At 35.0% G+C, this 7,208-nt stretch overlaps 1 protein-coding gene across 1 annotated transcript in view; it reads right to left on the bottom strand.

Annotated features, from left to right (window-relative positions):
- Positions 1 to 7,208, bottom strand: part of LOC112516428 (peroxidase N1-like) — a 19,220-nt gene that overhangs the window by 11,131 nt on the left and 881 nt on the right. The window lies entirely within an intron of this gene.

Below are 7,208 nucleotides of genomic sequence, written 5' to 3'. Positions count from 1 at the left end.
TTGCATTAAGATTTTAATTTAAAATTACCAAATTTATAAATTTCCTAATTTATCTATTGATTTGTGGTTAATATTGGTTCTCACAGTTACCACAAACAACTCAGTTCTCCCTTGAATATACCCCTATATATATATATATATATATATATATAGGTTGGTTATTATACAACCCTTGATATTTGTACAACTAATACAACTCAATCTCAACCGTCCATTTCATTTGATTAATATGTGATTTAATAGAATTTTTTATTGTTTCCTAATATAAAGTATTGATAATAATTAATAAATCATATTCATCTTCCATAAATATTCAAATCATAATAAATGAACTCTTATCATTTCTATAAATATCTCAATTAATTGGGTTGCATTGGTTGTACAAATGGACTTGGTTGTATATATATATATATATATATGTGTGTGTGTGTGTGTGTGTGTGTGTGTGTGTGTGTGTGTGTGTCTAATAGAGTAGTATATTACATTTAGATATAAATAAATTTTATCGAAGTTATATATTAGCAGCGGATTGGTGGGTTGGGTAGTGTTGAGCTAGGCTAACCCAATTCCAACACTCTTAATTGGTTGTTTAGCAGTTTAGCGCGTTGGCGGTTTGTTGGTTTAGCTGGTTGAGTTTAATTGAGTTGTTAGCGAGTTGGGCTGGTGAGTTTGACGATTTTTTGTACACCCCTAAGCTACGCATTTCACTGCTCAATCAAAAATTCCCTTTGCCCTGTTCATCTACGGTGTAAGAGCGTTCTATCAGTGAGCTATTACGCACCAACAATGACGATATTCGAGAATAAGTATTGGTTGGAATCCTTAAGGACTTTACTAATCTATGTACTATTGTTCCATTTAATCTACCAATTAATGTGATTTATGAGATACACCAATTATTAGGATGAGATAAGTGTATACAGATTTGATATTGTGCCTTCAAATCCTTCATTTTCTTTTCTTCAATGTTCAAGCTACCGACATTTTCTCAACACCTAAGAGTGTCTCTCATCAAGTTCCAGGTAAATTAAAACATCCTTCCACTACAAAAATGAGTATCAGCGATGAAAAGATACGTCATAAATCCGTCGCTAAGGCATCTTCCTTCGTTTCATTGATAGTTCGTCGGTCAAAATCTCTTAGGTGATGCTATTAGCGACAGATTTTAGCGACGGATCAGCGACCGTGTATTTTTGCTTCAGATTAACGACGTAATACTTTCAGCGACGGATTTGCGACGGAATACAAAGGACTACCACTGACGGACAAATCCGTTGGTAATTAACGACAGACACCATTTCCGACGGATTTAGATCTCTGACGGACTACCAACAGACTTATTTTCTGACGGATTAACAATAGTTTCATCTCAACGGATAATCCGTCGCTAATTATTTTTTTTAAATTAAAATTACAAATTTCATATACAATAAAACCTAACCAAATGATTAAATTTCCTATATAATAAAATCTGAACAAATATATATATATATATATATATATATATTACCTAGGACATAGGTTTCTCTTAGAGTCAATTTTGAGGGATTTTTGGTCCATTATTCATCCCATCTCTCCCTCTTCATTGAAGTCAAGCATAGAAAACCATAGGGGAAATTTTAGTGAATTCGAGACCATTAAAGTGCATTAAATCTCAAGGATTCAAGCATTTAAATTAAAGGTCTATTCATCCCCTCTCTTTTTTATTTGGTTTTTAGGTTTTCTTCAAAGCATAGTAAGATAAGTTCATACTACCATTTTTCAAACCTTTATAACTAGTAAGGAAACTGCTTCATATGCGTGAAGAGAGCTAAGGAAGTGAGCACTTTTTCCAGCTTGCTAACAAACTCATATCCCTTCTCTTCAGGAGAGCTAAGGGATAGAAGATTTCACTCATTGCATTACCCAAGGTTCTAATAAATTCATCAGACATCATATTCTTATCATCCATATCCTTTAATCAAACAAGTAACATCAGCGCCAATCAGAACTGAGCCCTGGTCAACATCTTTATATGTATGGAATCAACCCTTGTTAGGATACATGTGAAACGTACATCCAGAATCAAGAATCCATACATCTGAAAGTGATGACCCACCTTCAGATACTGTAAGAAGCTCTCCATCAGAACCAACCTCGACCACATCGGCTTCACTACAGCCAAAAACATGTTTACCCTTCACGACTGCCTTTTCTTTCTCTTTGTTCTTCAACTTGTAACATTCGTCAATTATAGTTCTTTATAATGACAGTAATTGCATAATTTTTTCTTGGTTGTTTAGCTTAGATTCTTGCCTTACTAAAGAAAGATGATCCTCTCTCAAATGACCTTCCTCTTACGTTTGTACCCTCGGTTTACACTTCAATATTATCATGATCTGTTTCATTTTCGCCTTTGAATTTGAAGCAATGATAACATCGTCCAATACAAGTGTGTCACGACTATACTTGATCGTGTCACGAAAATGACTATAAGAATCAAGCAGTGATACAACAAGAATAATGCCAAATTATCGTCATCATACTTCTCGTACATATTCTCTAAGTTGCAGACCAACTCTTTGGATGTGGACAAATGACTAGACAATAAACTACCTTCATCCATCTTGAGATAAAAGAATCATTGGTTCAAGTGTAATTTGTTCAATAGATTCTTTGTCATCAACAACTGTTCCAATTTCAACCATAAAGATACTACTGAAGTCTCCTACAACACATCTTGCAACATATCGAAAGAAACTAATTATATAATATAAATGTCTCTCAGAGATTCACTAGTTATTTTATTGTTGGCGGGTCTGGGAGAACATCCCAACCCTTGGAACATGCAATAGCTATGGCTTAGGGGTGTACACCTGTTGGATTGTGCTGTTTACGGTAATTATACAACCCAATTCAATTATGCTGGTTTGGAAAAATATCAACCCAATCCAAACATTCAAAAGTATAACCTAACCCTTGTGGGTTGAGAAATGTTGGGTTGGCGGGTTAGTAGTTACATAAAATTGACGAGTGAAATACTTTATAGAGCTAAAGTTTATAGAACAAAAATATAAAATGTCATATCTAAAAGTGTTACAATAAGTTTATAGGACGTGTCAACAAGTTTTTTATGACATTTTTTTAAAAAGTTTTGTATTAGCTATTTTATAGAACAATTTTAAGAATTGTCCTATAAACTCAATTATTTATAGAGCACATGTGTTCGTGTGACACTTTTAAAAATAGTATTGTATAAAATAACTAATACGACATTTTATTTTAAAAGCATCATAAAAACTTGTTAAGACACACAAAAACGTCCTAAAAACATATTGTAACACTTTTAGATAAGATGTTTTTTGTTTTGTCTTATAAAATTGAAGTCCTATGAAGTATCATATTTGGATGCTTAGACATTTTAGACGTCCTATAAACCCTAGGTTGTAATAAATATTAGAATTTACTTTCCACCAAAGTAAAACATCAAATGAGGAAGGCTTTGGATTGATAGATTAATTCATCTACCAAGTATCTATCGACATCATACATATTCTCGGATACATCCATTTGTTATTGCTGCAAAAACAATTCCAATAATTCTCTCCTATTAGTTTGTTTGTCATCATTCTTTGATGGTGAATCTCTTTTGGTAACCTATACTATGAATATAGCTAAAAGAAATACAAACATAAACTCAACAAACATTATAAAAAAATTACACATTAATATAAATATATATATATATGTGTGTGTGTGTGTGTGTGTGTGGTGAATAGAGTAGTATATTACATATAAATATTAGCAGTGGGTTGGCGGGTTCCCAATTTCAACCCTCTTAATTGGCGGTTTAGCGTTTTGTTGAGTTGGCGGTTTGTCAGTTTAGCTGGTTGGGATTAATTTGAATTGTTAGCGGTTCGGTTTAATTAAGTTGATAGTAGTTGGGTTGGTGAGCGGTTTGACGATTTTTTGTACATCCCTAAGCTACGCATTTCACGCTCTATTTGAAAATTCCCTCTGCCCTGTTCGTCTTTGCTGCAAGAGCGCTCAATCAGTAAACTAGTACTCACCAACAATGACGGTATTTGGGGAATAAGCATTGGTTGGAGTTCATAAGAAATTTACTTGTCTATGAACTACTGTTCCATTCGATCAACCAATTAATATGACCTGTGAGGTACATCAATTATTAGGGTGAGATAAATGTAAAAGATTTGAGATTGCGCATTCAAATCCTTCTTTCTCTTTTCCTCAACGTTCAAGCTACCAACATTTTATCAACGCCTAAAAGTGCCTCATCAAGTTCTAGTTGTATTAGAGCGTCCTTCATCTACACTTGCCATAGTGGAAATCGAGTGCCCTGATCAAGCTTTGGAATATCGAACTTCACTGATGTCATAGCGTTAACCGACGATAAATAATCCCCAAAAAACCAATACCAAACTAAGAAGCTCTGATACCAATTATTGTAAAACTCGTACTATAAATGTTTCAAAAACAAACTCAAATAGGTGTTCCAAATAAGAACCATATATATTGATTCAAGGGGAAACGTATTATCAATTATGAAATTCTATGAACAAATAATCCAAACACTAGAATATCAACACCATACATAAATCATTGTTGAACAGAAAATAAAAGTGAGAGACGACACTGTATTTACATGAAAACCCTAAAAATGGGAAAAAAAAAACACGGGTAGAGAAGAGCACCAAGAATTCCACTATGATTGAGTAAAATGCTTGTTAAGCAGAGAGATACAATGCAGAGAAATCCATGGCCTTAGTCTAGTATATTCGATATAGAGAAGAAAATCCATATGTCAAAATAAAAATGGGATCCCCACCAAAATTTGATGGAACTGTGCATTGTAACCACCTAGTGTGTTTGGGGCGACTTCCCTTGCGATTGAAGTCGCCGAAAAAGATCACCTGAATTTAGAGGATTAAAACACACGAACAGTGACTAAGGCGAGTTTTCTGGCGGGTTTAGTAGCTTCCGAAGTCGTTGGAGCTACTATTTCTTCATATTAGAAGCTGATTTTTGAAACCAAACTTCTCAAACATATTATGTGTTATTTATCCGAGTCTAATATATAGAATCATGACTCAAATTTTACAAGTCGTCATTTATTTCATTAGGCTATTTGACAGAGATATACATCGGGTTAATTTTTTTTGGACCGGAAGAAGAATTTATTAAGAACGAAAGAAAGAACTAGCGAGAAGCTAGTTATTAACAGAGTACACAGCCTCAACCGGATTACAGATCCATCTCTCCCAGCCAATGGAGTTGCTACCTTTTGCTCTACATCTAATCCAATCATAAGTCGTGAATTGAATCTCACTACAAACTTCCTTATCAGATTTGCTCTTTCCATTGAACGTCTTGCGGTTCCTTTGATTCCATATGGATCAAAAGAAAGCCGCCAAGATCACCTTGCTAACCTCTCTTCTGAAGGTATCCCCTATAATTGAAATTGCCGACCACATGTGACGTTCCGAGGAAGCGTTTGCCGGCCACCAATCCACCCACGAGACCAGAAGCGCATTAATTACCTTTGCAGTGGAGCATGTAACAAAGACGTGGTCCAAGTTCTCCGCCGTCACCAAACACGTCTGACACTCGACCGAGTTGAGCACCATGCCACGCTTCAAGAGGTTGTCCTTTGTTGCTAGCCGATTGTTAAGAGTACGCCATAAGTGGATATTAACTCTACCGGGAACCCACTTGAGCCACTCCGTTTCCTAATCTTCCGCAGGAAGCAAGACGCAATCAATCAATCTCCTGAGAGATCTAACTGAGAAGATGTTGTTAGATTCCAGCAGCCATGACCACCCATTCCTCTTCGGGGCTTCTATAAGGTGACTATTGATGTTGACTCCGATACATCGGGTTAATTAAGGTTTAAAGTGAAAAACTACCTTCATTCATGCATAATCATGTTGGTATTAGTGAGGGATTGTTAATGAGTTGTCTTGATTAACTATTGAAGAAAATCACGATATTTAGGTCCAATACAGCTCTTGGCCTTTCTAGTATTTGATACATACGCTAGAATATAAACGACGTGTTTTCACACAAACCTACTAGATTTGAACATTCTAAAACATCAAAAGGTGTAACAATATATAAAATAGGACCAAAAAAGTATACACATTCGCAAACATTCGCTAACTAATATTCAAGACATGCTTTAAAAAAGAAATTCAATAATACGACTTTATATTTTTAAAGAACTGCTTAAAACGTCTTATAAACCTGTTGTAACATTTTAGAAAATACGTTTTATAGTTTGGTCTTATAAATTTAAGTCTTATAAACTGTGGTATTAAGACGCTTAAACATTCTAAACATTATATAAACCCAAATTTTGTTGTAGTTTAGTTTTCACGACAAATGATAATACTAACGGTGATTCATCGGTGAAATTTAAACTCACCAACTGATTACCAACATTCAATAAAAGTTCTCCATCAAAGAAAATGAAAAAAAAAAAAAACCATCGGTAATTGTCAAAAGATCGACAATGAATTATTATGTTCTCTTCTTCAAATTTTCATAATTCACAGTTAATCCGTGCACAAACATATTATTATGACCATGTACGTAGAGTACATCTAGATGAATATGATACAGGTTATTTCTGAAACATCTATGATTGTCCTTTCAACAAATGGAGATCGATTTCTTCTGCAAATGAAAGACGACAACAAAAGAATCAAGTAAAAAACAAAGAATTTATTAAACAATTCATTGCAGTATGTTCCGTTTTAAACAAATCAAATACTTGATACAATTTTCGATTGATTTAAATCAAACTTATGCTATTAACAACTTATGATTCGAGTTAAAACCCACATCATGATCAATTGGTTGTCGTACAAACTCTACGAATTTCTCCTTGCATTCCCGTTTTCACCTCAGTATTACCCATCTTCACCATGGCTCTTCCAAACTCGCTGTTGAATCTTGATCCAGGTTGCCCCCTCGTTCCCAGAAACCCTTGTACAAACCTCTGAGTCCTCCGGTCGCGCCATAGCTTTGCGTCGGATTCAAGAACTCCTCGTCCATTCCTCAGATTTTCGTAGAAGGAATTGCCAAAGCGATCAACGCTGCCTGTATCAAGGGCCACACGCCTCAACCCATCACCACCATTGGGACAAAGTGCTCGGAGTTGGGGAAGGAACGCTTGGTTTATTTCAGGGTCAGGTCCATTGGTATTG

This window comes from Cynara cardunculus (genome assembly GCF_001531365.2).
Source record: "Cynara cardunculus var. scolymus isolate 2C chromosome LG 8, CcrdV1, whole genome shotgun sequence".
Lineage (NCBI taxonomy): Eukaryota > Viridiplantae > Streptophyta > Magnoliopsida > Asterales > Asteraceae > Cynara > Cynara cardunculus.
The sequence above is the reverse complement of the archived record's forward strand: the minus strand, read 5'-3'. Positions and strand labels throughout refer to the sequence as shown.